At 31.8% G+C, this 18,763-nt stretch overlaps 1 protein-coding gene and 1 long non-coding RNA gene across 5 annotated transcripts in view; one reads left to right on the top strand and one right to left on the bottom strand.

Annotated features, from left to right (window-relative positions):
- LOC142241487 (uncharacterized) overlaps positions 1-18,763 on the top strand; it is a 206,783-nt gene that overhangs the window by 11,885 nt on the left and 176,135 nt on the right. The gene's annotated exons all lie outside the window — the stretch shown is intronic.
- Positions 1-18,763, bottom strand: part of shn (zinc finger protein schnurri) — a 239,578-nt gene that overhangs the window by 44,754 nt on the left and 176,061 nt on the right. The window contains exon 1 of one of the 4 annotated variants that reach the window (XM_075313251.1): positions 6,069-6,417. The exons of the other annotated variants lie outside the window; for them this stretch is intronic. The gene's annotated coding sequence lies outside the window, so the exon portion shown is untranslated. Of the gene's footprint in view, positions 1-6,068; positions 6,418-18,763 lie in introns of those variants that run through there. 4 annotated transcript variants of the gene reach the window in all.

Genomic DNA, 18,763 nt, shown 5'->3' with positions numbered 1-18,763 from the left:
TTATTTTTATAGAAAACTTCTATAAAAAAATTTGGTTTTATTTCTATAGAATACATTTACAAAATTTTAGAAACTTTTTGTTAAATTTGAATAATGCAGGGAATTTCTAAAGAAAAGAAAAATCAATCTCTTAAAACAATTTCAATAGGAAATTTTTACAAAATGTTATTATATAGAAATATTTTGCAATTTTTTTTTTTTTTTAAATATTTTGCAAAATTTTATTTTATAGAAATAGTTTGCAAAATTTTATTTCTATAGAAAATTTTTTGCCAAACTTATTTCTATAGAAAATTTTTGCAAACTTTTATATCTATAGAAAATGTTTGCAAAATTTTGTTTCTATGAAAATTTTTGTCAAAATTTAAATGTAGAAAATATAGAATATAGAAAATTTTTGTATCATTTCTTTTTTACGGAATATGTTTGCACAATTTTATTTTTATAGACAATTTTTAAAAATCTTATTTTTATAGAATTTGTTTTTCTATAGAACATCGTGTTAAACTTTTATTTTTAGAAAATTTTTGCAAAATTTTATTTTTATATATATTATATATTATTTCTAGAAAATTTTCTATAAACATAAAATTTTGTCAAAATTTTGTTTTTATGGAAATTTTTGTCAAAATTTAATTTTTACATGAAATTTTATCTAATAATTTGTTTATACAGAGAATTTTATCAAAATTTTATTTCCATAGAAAATTTTGTCAAAATTTTATTTCTATAGAAAACGTTGTCAACATTTTATTTCTATGGAAATTTTTGTCAAAATTGAATTTTTACAGGAACTTTTATCTAATAACTTTTTTTGTACAGATTATTTTATCAAAATTTTATTTCCATAGACAATTTTGTCAAAATTTTATTTCTATAGATAATTTTATCAAAATTTTATTTCTATAGAAAATTTTGTCAAAATTTTATATTTATAGAAGACGTTGTTTGTCAACATTTTATTTCTATAGGAAATTAAATCAAAATTTTATTCCTATAGAAAGTTTTGTCAAAATTTTATTTCCATAGAAAATTTTGTCAACATTTTATTTCTATAGAAAATTTTTGTCAACATGTTATTTCTGTTGGAAAATTTTTCAAAATTTTATTTCTATAGAAAATTAAATCAAAATTTTATTCCTATAGAAAGTTTTGTCAAAATTTTATTTCCATAGAAAATTTTGTCAACATTTTATTTCTATAGAAAATTTTGTCAACATTTTATTTCTATAGAAAATTTTTGTCAAAATTTTATTTCTGTTGGAAAATTTGTCAAAATTTGATTTCTATAGAAAATTTTGTCAACATTTTATTTCTACAGAAAATTTTTTTCAAAATTTTATTTCTGTAGAAAATTTGGTCAAAATTTTATTTCTATAGAACATTTTGTCGAAATTTTATTTCTGTAGATAATTTTGTCAACATTTTATTTCTATAGAAAATTGTGTCAAAATTTTATTTCTTTTGATTTTTTTCAAAATCGTATTTCTGTAGAAACTTTTCTCAAAATTTTATTTCCATAGAAAATTTTGTCAAAATTTTATTTCTGTAGAGGATTTTATAAAAATTTTATTTCTATAGAAAATTTTTACAAAAATTTTTTTTAAATATATTTTTGGATTGAATTTCAGTTCTTTAAGAAGTTTTAATTCACTTTCATAATATCTTCCAACAAAAACTTTACAATAGAGCCTCGTATGCTGATGTATCTTGAGAGTGGTATCATTTTGTCTTTCTTCATGGTTGCGAGTGAGGCGTGTGTTGTATTTTCTTGACGTCCGAGGTATTTCCTCACGAAATATTTCACAGTCATTGTTGTTGCTGTTGGCGATGGGGTTCCTCGGTCTGTTGTTATTTTATTTGAGTTCAAGTATGAGAGTTTTGTTGGTGTTGTTGTTTATGATGTTGCTGTGTGCCTGTGTGATGTCGGATATTTTGTTTGGTTTGTATCGACGTCATATCGTCATCGTCGCCACTGCCGTTGTGTGTTAATTATCAAAATGACCTTCTTCGTCTTCTATGGATAGCTATCATTCTCCTCTTCTTGTTCTTCCTTGGGTATACACGCTTAAATGTGTTCCTCCTTTGTATGGCCAGAGAGCTTGTTATGCATTTTTAAAAGTGAATATTTATGATGCATTTTGCCTCCTTTTCCCTCCTACCATCACACACTTGCTCAGTGTTGCCAACCCCCCACGGCCAAAAAGCACCAAAAATATATAATAAATTCTAACATACCACCTTCCACCACAAAATCGAAAATTAAATGCTACTAAAAAAAAAACAAAAAAAAAAAACTTCCGAAGATGTATTATAGAACTTTTGTGAATTAAATTTTAAGAAGTGGGCATTAAGATCGAGTTTAGCTGCTAAAATAGTCATTTTTCACAATTACTTTTCTTTAATAATTCATTTTAAGGAATACAAACTTTGTGAAAATTTGCTTTTGGCCATTATAATAAAATTTTCAGCAAATATCCATAATTTTATGCCTTTTTTACTGATAAAGTTTTCACTTTAGCGGCAAAACTCGAACTTAGTACTCACCATTATGAACCGCTATTCAAGTATACACTTTGATCAGTTTTAATGCTTTCGTCCAATTCATTTTGATCAGTGATGTATTTCAACTTTCAAAATATTAATATGTGGAAGGAGTCTATTGCTTATTTCAGTTGTGCGTGCTTTTGTGAATTTAATACAAACGTTTTTAATGACATCTTTACCAAATTGAAAAATTCGACACTCATCGCTCGACTTTCCTACAGAATACCCTAAATAACAATATTAATTAAAAAATAATCAATACCAACTTCATAACAATCAAATTCTATATTTGGCAATAAATTTGAGTTTCTTCGGCTCTTGAAAGTCTAATCCTAATTTTTGTATCAATTAAACTTAATACTGTTCAAAATGAAAAAAGCACCAAAAGCACTAAATGAAAATGCCAGAAAGCACCAAGTTGGTGCTTTTTTTGAAAACGCACCAAAATTGCAATTTGGTGCTTTTTAGAAATCAAAAAGCACTAAATTTGGTGCTAAAAGCACCAAATTGGCATCACTGCACTTGCTTCACTAATCTCTTACAAGAGAACCCCCTACTAACCTCACGGAGACACCAAGCCTATAGAAGAACAGTAACAGCAACAACGCAACGGCAAAAATCAAAATCAAGCATTTAACACATTTTGGAGAGGTTCTCACACACAACCTAAACAAAAGATATGTATGACGTTGTAGATGAAATAAACGAGATTTCTTTCAAAAAAAAAAAAAAGAAAACAAGTCACCCCAGAATGAAGTCCTATTGTTACATGTCCGTACCACAAAGCCAGCAACATTGCATTGCCCTGCACCATAAACGGCCGTACAATTCAAGCAGGTATCCTGGCGCCGCTATAATGACTTTTTGTTGTCTGTCTCCCTGACTGTGTTATGACTGTGATGTGGTGGCTGGCAGGCTATGTTTACCATGAGGCAGGCCATGCAACAAGTTTTGTCTGGGATCTATGGATGGTTGGATGACGACGTTGTGCTATGGCTACCCAATATCAAGAAAAACAAAAACAACCAGAAATCCATATTACATGGAGTATGAACTACGCATACAAAGTTCAGATATGTATATATGTGTGTATGAGTTGTCTTTTTCCTCATTCCTGATATGATTATATGGAATTTTGGTTACTCGTACTACCGTGTCCAACCATTTTACCCATTCTAAATCCATCTATCCCATATCCCATAGTGTCCGTCCAATCCACTTGTGTTTCGTCTTTGTCATGAGTGCGTTTTGTTATTTTTCTTCTTGCGAGTACTTCAGCTCTCAAGTGTTCTCTGTTGCCTTTTAAGTTCGTTGCATTCTATGGCTATGACGTAGATTGCTTCCTCCAAACAGTTGGAATTAAAAGTATAACCATGGGATTTTCTTAGGATATAGAGTATATAGACATATGGTGAAAATTTCATATCAGTTCCTAAGGAGAGTTTCTTAGAAGTTTATATAAAGAAATAATGATACATGGTTTAGCATCATACGCTAGCCATCAAATCGAATCCATAATGAATTCAGAAGGCTTTGGAATTAACGAACAACCAACATTTCATCAATGTCTAAGATTTATTTTGAACCTCCCTACACAGAAAAAATATTTTTTGTCTTCAATCACGAAATTAATTGATCCAATTAAATTTTAATTGAAATGTAATTACAGAAATGATAGCATCAATCATCACAGCCAAAAAATTAATTGTCCCCATTAAAAAAATTAATTGATACAATTAATTTTTGTTTCAATTAAATTGGAAAAATTTTAGTTATATTTTTTTCTGTGTAACGATACAATTCGACGTAACAGATAATTCCACAACCCGCAATATATATGTCGGTCATGATAGCCATTCCAACATTGTGGATGATGTTGGTAAAATTTTAGAATAATTCACAAAGTTGGTCCATACAAACTCCAATAACTTTGGTTCCATTTAACACTATTGATCCTAACATAGAAGCACTCAAGCCAAGAGTAATAGGATACAACCGTAACCTAAACATAAAATATCGTGTATTTCTCATACATGAAAAATTTCCATTGATTAAGCATTTTTATTAACACAATGAAAATATTCGTTCATACACAGAAAAAAATTTCACGAAAATTTTTCCAATTAAAATTTTAATTGAGTTTTAAAGAATATTCAATTAAAAATTTAATTGATTGAACAAATTTTTTAATTGAAACAAAAATCAATCACAAAAATTAATAGTATCAATTAATTTTTTAATTTAATTTATACTATCATTTCTGTGATTGAAGACATTTTCAATTAAAAAATTAATTGGATCAATTAATTTCGTGATTGAACCAGAAAAATTTTTTTTGTGTGTAGTACGAATCGTTTCGTTGTAATAACGCTGGCTCAATTTTAATTACACATTTCGTTAATATAATGACATTTTTTCTACCAGTGATCGTACGGCCTTTCACATTGAAACACTCCGAAATGTCACTTGCATTACTGAGAGCAGATAAATCACTCTTGAGAAAAAATTTAGTGGGCATGCTAACCATTTCACCACGCTGCTACCCTATTCGGGGTAGTCGAACGTAAGCGTACGTTACGGAAATTACGGGGAAAATTGACTGTAAATTCATTGGTATAAGCCGTCGATCTGTATATCAGGTCTGTGACATTAGGTCCATCAAATAATTACGAACGACAGTTGTAAGACATTCTAAATTCTTTGTGGGAGTGACCCACAATCAAATCAACTCTCACAAAACCATAGCTTCCTCCAATCCACCTTTCTTGAGAGCCCTATGCACATTTCACCTCTATCACTACGAATCTCTTACAATGCAACATCTACAGTATGTTATAGTTTTCAACTCAACTGTAAATGAAAGTAGCGATTATGAGAAGATACCTATTAGGAGGGATTCCTCTTTGTAGCAGCTATGTTTATTTGAAGTACTTGATGCTTTTGTTGTTGCTTTCATATGTTTTCAAAATAAAAACTGAAGAACAAAAAAAACACAAAAAAGAAAATTCCCTAGAATTTCTTAAAATATTCTTCGAATCACTTTACACACACACCACACACAGAAAAGCATTTTCCCTCATCCCAGAGTTATTGGGTGCCTTTGTGAGTGAGAGAGAAGATGCTGTTTTGTTGTTGATATTGTCATCCATCCCTTTAACCGATTGTGAATGACCGACTGAATGACTATCCGACAACCGATCAATATGAATCTGATCTTTTGTTTTGACTTTAATGTTTTTGCCGCCCCAGGTTATACTATGTGAGTGTGTGGTGTGGTGTGGGGGGATTTGAGAAATCACACGATTCTTATTTTGTGTTTGATGTGTGTGAGTGTGTGTTTTATGACTTTGGCTAAAATAATGATTTTTTCTTGTTTCCACTGACATTTCTTGATTATCTACATATATACATATGAAGTGGTGCGGATCAGTAAGTGGTGATAAAAATAGATGAAGAATTTCGATAACAATAAAAAAATATATATAAATATAAAAATAATACAAAAAAGAGAATACACTCACTTAGTATAGATTATAGATTTTCTTTTTGTTTGGTTTGGTGGTGTTAAGGAAATCGAAATGTATCCCTTTAATCTGTGATTGAAGGGATTGGTGTATAATTTGCCTCCAAATCGGTGGATTGCTTTAGATTTATTTAATTTTTTAATTCATTCACTCATTCTTATGAATATTTTTTGGTTTTTGGGTGTGATCATAACACAATACCCCAAAGTCTTTATTATTAAGGCACATTTGGGTATTATTTTAAGGAACTCTTTTTTTAATTTTTGTATCACAAAATAATTTTCTTAATCATTCATTTACACTCCCACTTAAACATTGTTAGGTGTTACAAGAAAATCCATAACCAGGAATTTTTAGGGTATAATAATATTTTTTCAAATTTTTTTTATTACACTGAAAAAAATATTGTCGTGAGATCAAAGATTTCGTGTCTTTAAAATACGAATGCAAATTTTGCTTATCATAGAAGACGCATTTCTCTAATATAAAGTTTTTTTCCTTGTCCAAAAGTCGATAAACTTTTCAATGAAGTCGTATTGTCCTTATAATTAAGTGATTTGGCTTAAAAATGGGTATCATAACATGAAAGAAAAAATGTTTGGGCTAAGGTCAACTTGACTTTAATAATTAAGAAAAATTCTTTAAATTTAATGAAATTGTCTTTAAATTTGTTGTCTTTTTGCATCTTGACTACAAAGCAAAAAATCGTTCAGATATAGGACATGTTTTTCAACACTTTATTTTAAAGAAGCTTTTTACTTGAAACATAGCATAATTTCTACTGGAAGTCGAGTCTTAACTTGTTAACTCGTTTTTAGAGGACTTTGATAGCATATGAAGAAAAAAAGCTGAGAAAGCGAAAAATTAAAATTTGCTTCCTAGAAGCAAGTACACAAAACCCAAATTTAAAAGAGAATTGTGTCTTAAAAGTATCCTTACTCGTATTCTCCGCTTCTTTGGCTCGGAATCAATACCAAATTTTTTAAAGTAAAGACAAAATCTTTGGAATCGGGCATGCTTTTTTTTCAGTGTACATATTATTTTTTATAATTCAATATTTTATTCCATTTCCTTTGTATACAATTTTTCTATTTATATATCTTATGCCTATGGTTTTGCACTTTTCTTCACTTATTAATTACCTCAATTAATATTCAATTAAATTTTCAACAAAAAAAATCACAAAAATGATTACACAAAATTCATTACCACACATGCATGCACTCGCGATTGTTTTCCCTGTTCGTTGCTTTTTTTTTTTTCAAACAATAAAATTAGACGTAATGTTTGCTTTTTTTGTGTGTAAATATCAGTTGCAGCCGTTTGCCGATAAATTAACGACAAATACAAATAAATAGCAATAATATGAAAGACAATTTTAACGATAATACGCGCGCACATCCACAAGACATTGCCAACTCAAAGTACGATCAACAACTGGCTGGTTTGCTACCGTAATCGTTTGCTTGCTTGCTCACTCGCTTACTAGCTAGCTGGCAGGCTGGTTGATCATACAATCCAACTCATCATTGTCTTCACACAATCAGGCAGTCAGACTGCCGCCGCCCGACCGACAAGCCACAACAACAAAACTAACGACACTAAATATATAGCCAGTTGTAAGAAATATCAGCAGGTACCTAGTAGGGCATATAGTTGGAATATGGGCCTTGTGTTAGGCCTTTTACATGGGATAAGTACTTTCATCTACCATTATCATTATCATTAAAAATATGAGCAAACAATGGAGATTCTGAGAAATAAGACACACTATTGCCTGGTACTCTGAAAAAAATTTCACGAAAATTTTTCCAATTAAAATCATAATTGAATGTTAAAAAATATTTAATTGAAAATTTAATTGTTTCAACAATTTTTTTAATTGAACCAAAAATCAATCACAAATATTAATAGTATCAATTAAGTTTTTAATCGGATCAATTAATTGTTTTAATTGACTTACAATTAATTTTTTAAACATATATTATCATTTCAGTGATTGAAGACATTTGAATTAAAAAATTAATTGGATCAATTAATTTCGCAATTGAATCAGATTTATTTTTGTGTGTATGTGGTTCATGTTCATGAAATTTTGATACATGCACAAAAAAAATTGTCTTCAATCATAGCATCAATCACCAAAATCAATTCAAAAAAGGTATTGTTCCAATTAAAAAAATAATTTGTATAGTTAATTTTTGTGATTGATTAAAAAAAATTTTGAACCTATTAAATTTTTAATTGAATTTTTTTTAAATTCAATTGGAAAATTTTTGGTGATATTTTTTCCTTGTAGTGAAGGAAAATCATAATTATAAAGCATACGGGGTATGGTACAAATGCTCTTGGTAAACAGATGATCAGCATGTCTTGCATACAAATGGTAATGGATTCTATGGTAGTTTTGGATACCATTATTTTATTGGGTGTCCAGGGATAAATAAATTCAATTAAAACAATAAATAATGTGACATTTGATGACCCAACAATTTCTTGAAAAAAGTTTTGTCAAAATTCGTTTTTATTATTTAACATAGCTCCCTTCAAGACCGATACAACGATTATAACGACCTTCCAATTTTTTGATACCATTTTGGTAGTACTCCTTCGGTTTTGCCTCAAAATAGGCCTCAGTTTCGGGGATCACTTCTTCATTGCAGCCAAATTTTTTCCCTGCTAGCATCCTTTTGAGGTCTGAGGCCAAAAAAAGTCGCTGGGGGCCAGATCTGGAGAATACGGTGGGTGGGGAAGCAATTCGAAGCTCAATTCATGCATTTTTGACATCGTTCTCAATGACTTGTGGCACGGTGCCTTGTCTTGGTGGAACAACACTTTTTTCTTCTTCATATGGGGCCGTTTTGCCGCGATTTCGACCTTCAAACGCTCCAATAACGCCATATAGTAGTCACTGTTGATGGTTTTTCCCTTCTCAAGATAATCGATAAAAATTATTCCATGCGCATCCCAAAACACAGAGGCCATTACTTTGTCAGCGGACTTTTGAGTCTTTCCACGCTTCGGAGACGGTTCATCGGTCGCTGTCCACTCAACCGACTGTCGATTGGACTCAGGAGTGTAGTGATGGAGCCATGTTTCATCCATTGTCACATATCGACGGAAAAACTCGGGTGTATTACGAGTTAACAGCTTCAAACACCGCTCAGTATCATCAACACGTTGTAGTTTTTGGTCAAATGTGAGCTCGTGCGGCACCCATTTTGCACAGAGCTTCCGCATATCCAAATATTCGCTATCTCGGTCAACTTCATTTTACGGTCATTCAAAATCATTTTGTGGATTTTTTGATGTTTTCGTCGGTAGCCACCTCTTTCGGGTGTCCACTGCGTTCACCGTCCTTCGTGCTCATTTCACCACGCTTGAATTTTGCATACCAATCAATTATTGTTGATTTCCCTGGGTCAGAGTCCGGAAACTCATTATCAAGCCAAGTTTTTGCTTCCACCGTATTTTTTCCCTTCAGAAAACAGTATTTTATCAAAACACGAATTTCCTTTTTTCCATTTTTTTTCACAATAACAAAAGTTGTTTCACAAAAGACGCTCTATCTCACAAACTAATTGACTTACAGACGTCAAATTTTGACACGAATCATGTGAAGGTTGGTACTATATAAAAATAATGTGCATTTAATACTAGCAACGCCATCTATGTGTCAGACCGGGGACTTATCAGCCAACTTATTAATTAAGACTATATTTAAAAAGGCCCTCCAGGACCTTAGACATTTCACTTGTCACAAAAAAAATTAAAACAAATTAAGAAAAATATAAAATATTAGGGATTAATATTTAAAAAGTGAAAAAGAACTGTGGCATGTGCTGGCATAAAATTGTCATGCCTTGAAAAAAAGTCGAAACCATAAACGCAATCAAGACTAGACTTAAAAAGGCCCTCTAGCACCTTAGACATTTCATTTGTCACAAGAAATTTTTTTCAACACTAGAACCAATATTGTTCAAATAAACCACACCATGCTTGTTGACTCGGTCATACAAATTCCCCACCGAAAAAAAATTCGTTGTTCTCACTCCATGCATCCATTCAAAAAGCGTCAAACGTTCGTTCCTTCGTTCGTTAGAAATAATAGACGTATGGCAAACGGTCGTTCAGATAGGTAAGCATTCATATACCAGCGAACACTTAATAACGTAATGTTTAGATTTTCTCTATCAGCAGCAAGTAGTAGTAGATAGGTAGGTATTTACCATGAGTTAGATTTAGCTTAAGCTAACCAGCTCTAGCCAGATAGTCATAGCGGCATTAAACTCTAGACACCTAGTCACAGTCACATCCCAAGAATAAGAGTCAACCTAGCTCTAACACAATCTGGTCATCAACATCCACATAAAATCAGCAAATTTACATATGTGTGTCTATGCGAATGTATACATTCACTCTCATTATTTGATAGTTTAGCTACTCTCTGCCTTTCTCTCTCTCGGCAAATGTGGAATGCTGCTTAATTGATCGAGTACATCGCGTTATACCCTCTTACTTGATGCTCAGTTTAATGAGCGTGTAAATTTGTGGATTGTTTAGATTAGACAATTCGCGTTGTGTGATTAGTTTTGAAAGATAGCCGATGGAAAGCAGAGACATTAACATAGGTATTGCCTTAGGAAATGACCCCTGATGCAAGCATTTGACAAGTGATGATGATAAGAGGTATTTCGCTTAATGAATTATCTCTCTCTCTCTCTCTCTGGGTTGACTCGAAAAGCAGAGAAATATGAGATAACGGATAATGAAGAATTTCGTGGTTTTATCGTGAACAGAAGTAAGGTTGAGGGGATTAGCAGGAACACAAAAAAATCTGAGAGTAGTTGGACAAATATAATGGGGAAGTGATAAAATTGTCAATATTTAGGTTAAGGATATAAAAGTCGAATATCGACTTTTTGACTAAATGTTTTTTAACGAAAAAATCGAATTTGCATTGAAAAGAGAAGGTTATGTACGGGGTGGATTACATGTAATGCAACAGAGTAAAGTGCAATATTTTAATTTTATTTAATTTTCTTAGAATCAGTTTAGATTTTTTCGAATTGGCTACCCTTGGTACGAGTTATGGCCTTCAAAAAGGCCGACAAACCCATCACACACTGCCCGAGAGTGGTCCTGCGGTATTGTGGCCCATTCCGGGCGAATTGACGTCTTGACATAATCGACACTTTGGTATTTTTTAGTGCCAACCTTACTATCCCAAAGTCCAACGGATTGAGATCCGTAGATTTTGGTGATAATTTTATGGTAGAAATAAGAAAATAAGAGAGATGTTCACCAATGTGGTATCACAATGGACTGAATAGTCTAAGTGAGCCTGATACATCGGGCTGCCACCTGACCTAACCTATGGTAGAAATGAAGCGAGCAACCTCCTATTTAAACCATTCTTGGTCGACTCCATTCTCGGTGAACGCGATGATATTGGAATGTCCATGGTCTGCGGCTGAAATATTTTCCTATACAGGGCTTCAATAAAGTGTAAATGGGTAAACCACCCAAATCATGCCACATCCCGGAGGGTACCATGTGATCGAACCAAGGGCGGCATACACGGCAGTGGTTCAGAAGGCTGATAAGTCCCCGGTCTAACAAAGAACAACACATTTTTTTTTGTCAAAATTCGTTTTTATTATTCAACATAGTCCCCTTCAAGAGCGATACAACGATTCTAACGACCTTCCAATTTTTTGATACCATTTTGGTAGTACTCCTTCGGTTTTGCCTCAAAATAGACCTCAGTTTCGGCGATCACCTCTTCATTGCAGCCAAATTTTTTCCCTTCGAGCATCCTTTTGAGGTCTGAGAACAGGAAAAATTCGCTGGGGGCCAGATCTGGAGAAAACGGTGGGTGGGGAAGCAATTCGAAGCCCAATTCATGAATTTTTGCCATCGTTCTCAATGACTTGTGGCACGGTGTGTTGTCTTGGTGGAACAACACTTTTTTCTTCTTCATATGGGGCCTTTTTGCCGCGGAGCCACCGTGGTGCAATGGTTAGCATGCCCGCCTTGCATACACAAGGTCGTGGGTTCGATTCCTGCTACGACCGAACACCAAAAAGTTTTTCAGCGGTGGATTATCCCACCTCAGTAATGCTGGTGACATTTCTGAGGGTTTCAAAGCTTCTCTAAGTGGTTTCACTAGAATGTGGAACGCCGTTCGGACTCGGCTATAAAAAGGAGGTCCCTTGTCATTGAGTTTAACATGGAATCGGGCAGCACTCAGTGATAAGAGTGAAGTTCACCACTGTGGTATCACAATGGACTGAATAGTCTAAGTGAGCCTGATACATCGGGTTGCCACATAACCTAACCTAACCTTGCCGCGATTTCGACCTTCAAACGCTCCAATAACGCCATATAATAGTCACTGTTGATGGTTTTTGCCTTCTCAAGACAATCGATAAAAATTATTCATCCCAAAAAACAGAGGCCATTACTTTGCCAGCGGACTTTTAAGTCTTTCCACGCATCGGAGACGGTTCACCGGTCGCTGTCCACTCAGCCGACTGTCGATTGGACTCAGGAGTGTATGTTATATTCCTACCAGTGCAGCGTTGTTCTGGATGGAAGACCACCACATGTCAGCTGACGAGAGACGGATGCCTAGAGAGTTCAGGTCGGTGCTATTCCAGTTACGACTTGCATCTCCACGTTTTTGAACAGTTACCATTCCCTTTTGAGGGGCTATAACAACAACGACGGCGCCATTGCCATTGGCCGATCATTTGTTTAGTCAAAAATTGCTCAATTTAGAATGGTTTCGCATCGGCGATAACCAAAATCGTGCAAGCGAAGCAACTCGTTGGCTCTTTCCAATGTAACTTTTTTGTGCACTTTTTGGAACTTCAAAGACTTTAGTCCAAGCTCAGTTTTGCTTAGTGATATGTCCAGTTCACGAGCAAATATTCTACCACTACGGCGTAGGTTTCAAGCAAATCTGACCATCACTTCAGATAATTTCTGGTGTCGAAATTGTCTTTTTTTTAATTTTAAGTCAAAGTAAAAGAGTAGCTTTTTGCAAAACTCCAATATTATTATTCTGAATATTATTAGTAGTTGGTCGGGAACTATAGACTACGGATGATCAAGAGTTATCAAAAACATAAATTTCTAGGTGATGAACTCGGGAACTGGAAAATCCATCGATTTGTAGGTGATAGGAAGGTTGAATTTATCATTCGCAAACTAGGGACTATCATGTGTGGAATTTTGTGAGTTGCCAATATATAAAACTTCTCTCCTGGGGAGTCGATGTACGGTCAGCAACAATTTGAATTCAAGTGTTACCTTATAGAATGAACCACGGCAATTTAATTCAATGATGATACAATGGCAACTCTATGGGAATAACTGTTGCATGTACGTATTGTTATTTCAATCGTAGTTGATTAACAGCGTATGTTTGTATGTATGTACGTATGTTATGTTCGTTGCAGCTCCTTTGTTAAGTGCAATCACTTTGGTTAGTATGGAGAAATATGACTGAGCATTTAAGACTTCACCACCACAATTCTTATTGTAGTTCTTTGGTCGTACATGATGTTGCCAGTGTGTTTGCTATAGTTGTCAGAGTAAATTTTGTTATTTTTATTTGAACGTTAACGTATGGATACTGTAGGTTTTCTTTATGGGCCCCCATCTAGAAAATATCCATTCATGTTCACTGACCGTCTCAAAGATTTCTAAAAATGAAAAAGAACTGCAATAATGATAGCAACCATTGACCACTACTATCATACCAGTCCATTTGTCTCGTATTATGGGGCCGATCCTTGTACAGTGGTTTCAAAACGATTGTACATCGGTTCATATCATCATATTTCCGAATAGTAAGGGTTGCCACTTGAGCCAAAAAAAAAAACAAAATCTACCAAAATTTGGAGGAAATTTTAGCAAAAAAAAAACTACAAAAAAGAAACAAAATCTTATTTTGCAAAATTTTTATTTCTATAGAAGATTTTGTCAAAATTTTATTTCTATAGAAAATTTTTGCAAAATTTTATTTCTGTCAAAAATGTATTTCAATAAAAAATTTGTGGATCATTGTATTCCTTTTTTTGTTGCAACATTTTTTGTTCAATAAAAATTGTATTTCTATAAGAAATTTTTACACAATTTTATTTCTATAGAAAATTTTTGCAAAATTTCATTTCAATACAAAATTTTTGCAAAATTTTATTTCTATAGAAAATTTTGTCAAAATTTTATTTTTATAGGGACTTTTGTCAAAATTTTATTTCTATATTTTTTTTCAAAATTTTATTTCAATAGAGAATTTGTGGAACATTGTATTCTTATAGAAAATTTTTGCAAAATATTTCTATAGAAATATTTTGCAAACTTTTATTTTCATAGAAAATTCGGTCAACATTTTATTTTATATAAATTTTTTGCAAAATATTATTTTGTCAAAATTGTATTTCTCTTAAAAATTTTGTCTATATATTATTTCTATAGAAAATTTCGTCAACATTTTATTTCGGTAGAAAATTTTCTTTTTTTTTCCAAAATTTTATTTCTATAGAACATTTTCTCAAAATTTTATTTCTATAGAAAATTTTTGCAAAATTTCATTTCAATACAAAATTTTTGCAAAATTTTATTTCTATAGAAAATTTTGTCAAAATTTTATTTTTATAGGGACTTTTGTCAAAATTTTATTTCTATAAATTTTTTTTTTCAAAAGTTTATTTCAATAGAAAATTTTATTTCTATAGAAAATTGTGTCAAAATTTTATTTCTATAGAAAATTTTGTCAAAATTTTGTTTCCATAGCAAATTTTTTCAAAATTTTATTTCTATAGAAAATTTTGTCAAAATTTTATTTCTATAGAAAATTTTCTCAAAATTTTATTTCTATAGAAAATTTAATCAAAATTTTGTTTCCATGGAAAATTGTCTCAAAATTTAATTTCTATAAAAAATTTTCTCAATATTTTATTTCTATAGAAAATTTACTCAAAATTTTATTTCTATAGAAAGTTTAATCAAAATTTTGTTTCCATAGCAAATTTTTTCAAAATTTTATTTCTAAATTTTCTCAAAATTTTATTTCTATAGAAAATTTAATCAAAATTTTGTTTCCATGGAAAATTGTCTCAAAATTTAATTTCTATAAAAAATTTTCTCAATATTTTATTTCAATAGAAAATTTACTCAAAATTTTATTTCTATAGAAAATTTAATCAAAATTTGGTTTCCATAGCAAATTTTTTCAAAATTTTGTGTCTATAGAAAATTTTGTTAAAATTTTATTTCTATAGAAAATTTTGTCAAAAATTTAGTTCTATAGAACTTTTTGTCAAAATTTTATTCCTATAGAAAATTTTGTCAAAATTTTATTTCTATAGAAAATTGTGTCAAAATTTTAATTCTATAGAACATTTTCTCAAAATTTTCTTTCTATAGAAAATCTAATCAAAATTTTGTTTCCATAGCACATTTTTTTTAAATTTTGTTTCTATAGAAAATTTTGTCAAAATTTTATTTCTATAAAGAATTTTCTCAAAATTTTATTTCTATAGAAAATTTAATCAAAATTTTGTTTCCATAGCAAATTATTTCAAAATTTTGCTTCTATAGAAAATTTTGTCAAAATTTTATTTCTATAGAAAATTTTGTCAAAATTTTATTTCAATAGAATTTTTTATCAAAATGTTATTCCTATAGAAAATTTTATCAAAATTTTATTTCTATAGAAAATTGTGTCAAAATTTTATTTCTATAGAAAATTTTGTCAAAATTTTGTTTCCATGGAAGATTGTCTCAAAATTTAATTTCTATATAAAAAAAATTCTCAATATTTTATTTCTATAGAAAATTTACTTAAAATTTTATTTCTATAGAAAATTTACTCAAAATTTTATTTCTATAGAAAATTTAATCAAAATTTTGTTTCCATAACAATTTTTTTCAAAATTTTGTTTCTATAGAAAATTTTGTCAAAATTTTATTTCTATAGAAAATTTTGTCAAAAATTTATTTCATTTCATTTCAATCAATAATCAAAAAGCCTAAATTGTCCTATACAATTATGCAGTTCTCCAATTTTTGACACTATAATTAATAATACATAAATACAATAACATCTTATGATCTAATAATTCATTGTTATTCCTAATACCTATAACTAATAACTGACTCGAATGTGGATGAGATAGCATTTAAGATATGGTTTACCATTAGCTTGAGCTGGCACTATAATATGATTTTTCAAATTAACTGTAACATGATGTTCCGAAATTGATCACAAGTCAATGCATAATTTCTTCTCTCGTAAGGAACGAACGTATTCCACAGTTGTATAGCGCGGACACGAAACGACCTTTGCATTATTATGGACCGATACTGTGGAACCTGCAGTGACTGTGTTCGGGCTGAATTGCCAAAAATGAATTTCGAAGATAAATAAGATGGTCTATTATACTTTACGGCCTTGTACATGAGGAGAAGTACTCTAAGTTTCACTAGATTCTCAAAACTACATCCTATGAACTGATAGACATATGAACTAATATGGTCACTGTAACGTAACCTAACCTAACCTGTAACGTAGATTATATACAAAACGAATTATCCTGTGGAAACACAATTTCAGGCGCTCAAGACTACCAATACAAGCTCCTGAGTAGACCTCTAAGCCATATAATATGTGGGGTAACAGTACAGACAAACCAACCATTTTCCGTACATCAGGTGGAAGAGATACACCAGTATTGTATAGTTTCCTAAGTAAAAACGATATTCTCGATACTAATCTGTTTATGTGTACATCAAACTTGAGATGGTTATCAATGTAAAACCCTAAGACCCTCATCGATGCTACATTATCAATAATCAAATCATTCAACGAGAATTGCAACGATGAGTCCAAAGATCCAAAAACCATGGACCGCGACTTTGATATATTGATATCAATAAAGTTTCCTCGACACCAGTCCACTATAGCTGCCAAATCTCTATTCACGCTATCCTTAAAAGTTTGATCGTCAGTGCGATTGTTGTGGGCAAGCAATTGCAAATCGTCTGCGTATAAGTACCCCCTCGTAACCGTCAGGACGTCAAATACATCATTCACATACAACGAAAATAATATAGGGGCCAATATTGAGCCCTGCGGCACTCCGCGAAATATCCGACGCTCCTCAGAGTCAACGCCATTATGCCGGACAAATTGCCTTCTTCCTCCTAGAAAAGATTTAACTAAACGGCATGCTGATGAGGAGAACCCATATACTTCATACAGCTTATTCATCAAAACGTTATGACTTATCGAGTCAAAAGCCCGACTTAAGTCCAAGCTTACTAACGCTACGGTCCTCTTTTCATCTACCGACCTTCTTAATTCATCGACAAGATCTACCATCAATGTCGTTGTACTATGCCCGCGGCGGAATCCCGATTGATACGATGATATTAAGTTTATTTCTATAGAACTTTTTGTCAAAATTTTATTCCTATAGAAAATTTTGTCAAAATTTTATTTCTATAGAAAATTATGTCAAAATTTTATTTCTATAGAAAATTTTGTCAAAATTTTGTTTCCATAGCAAATTTTGTCAAAATTTTTTTGCTATAGGAAAATTTGTCAAAAGTGACAACGTTGATCATAAATCTTCTTCTCCGATGTTTTTTTTTCAAAATTGTTCCAGAAGAAACTTTTGTTCTTGTCCTCCATCTGATATTTTAGAGAATTACAATACAATAATTCCCTCCGAAGTCAATAAAACAAACATTTTCTTTGCGAACCACAGTTCCCCACCAATTGTCCACCATATCGTATGCTTGATTTTTTGTTACGAATTTCTGTATGGTATACCCATACGTTGGGGCTAGCTTTACAAAACAAAAATGTAGACGTTGTGTCCATATGAGCAAGTACTGCTGCTGCAGCTGAACTTGGTTGGCGGCGACATGTTGTAGACATTGTCGCCGTTTCATTTAAATTTTTTTACTTATTGGCATAAGTCTTACGTGTATATAGAATGGACATTCATTCGTTGCTTTGCATGAAAATGCAGTGCATTGTCTATAGATTTTGGTGGGTTGTAAGGGGAAGGTTAATAACAGTATACATATGTGTGTGTGTGCATTTTGTCGGCTACTTCATGCATTGTCATTGCAGTGATTGTTTCATTTTCTTTTTGTTGTTGTTGATAATTTTTTTACATACATTCAATTCAATCGTCTTTCCTTCTGTCTTCGGCCGACTGCACTTTGTCCACAAGCAATGTTTCATTGTTTGCTTCGTTTGACTTGGCTAGCTTGTTGGTGTTGCATTTTATCTATTTTGTTGGCATGGCGAGGCTTATTATTGTTGTTGTTTTTGTTTCGCCCATATCTTATTGTTTTCATGTGCATGACAAACTCAGAGGGAATTCCTTGGTTTTTTGTATTGTGGGGTCACAAGCCGCAAGTGGGAGAGAGAGAGTAAGAGACATAGAGAATTCTCGCATATGCACATTTAATGATGATCTTAAGTAATACAAACAAAATACTGGATTGCCACAGATTGCTGGTGAATGTTTACTCTGTGTGTGTGTTTGGATATAGGTGTTTGGCTTTGCATTGGATACCTGCTTTTGTTATTGTTTCTACGTTCCTCGTTTTAATCGGCCGGATAATGATTTTAAATCTTTCACTTCGTTTGAACACGGCATTTA

The sequence above is a fragment of the Haematobia irritans genome, chromosome 5 (genome assembly GCF_050003625.1).
Source record: "Haematobia irritans isolate KBUSLIRL chromosome 5, ASM5000362v1, whole genome shotgun sequence".
In the NCBI taxonomy this organism is placed as follows: Eukaryota; Metazoa; Arthropoda; class Insecta; order Diptera; family Muscidae; genus Haematobia; species Haematobia irritans.
Note: the sequence above shows the minus strand (reverse complement) of the source record. Positions and strands in the feature narration are given on the sequence as shown.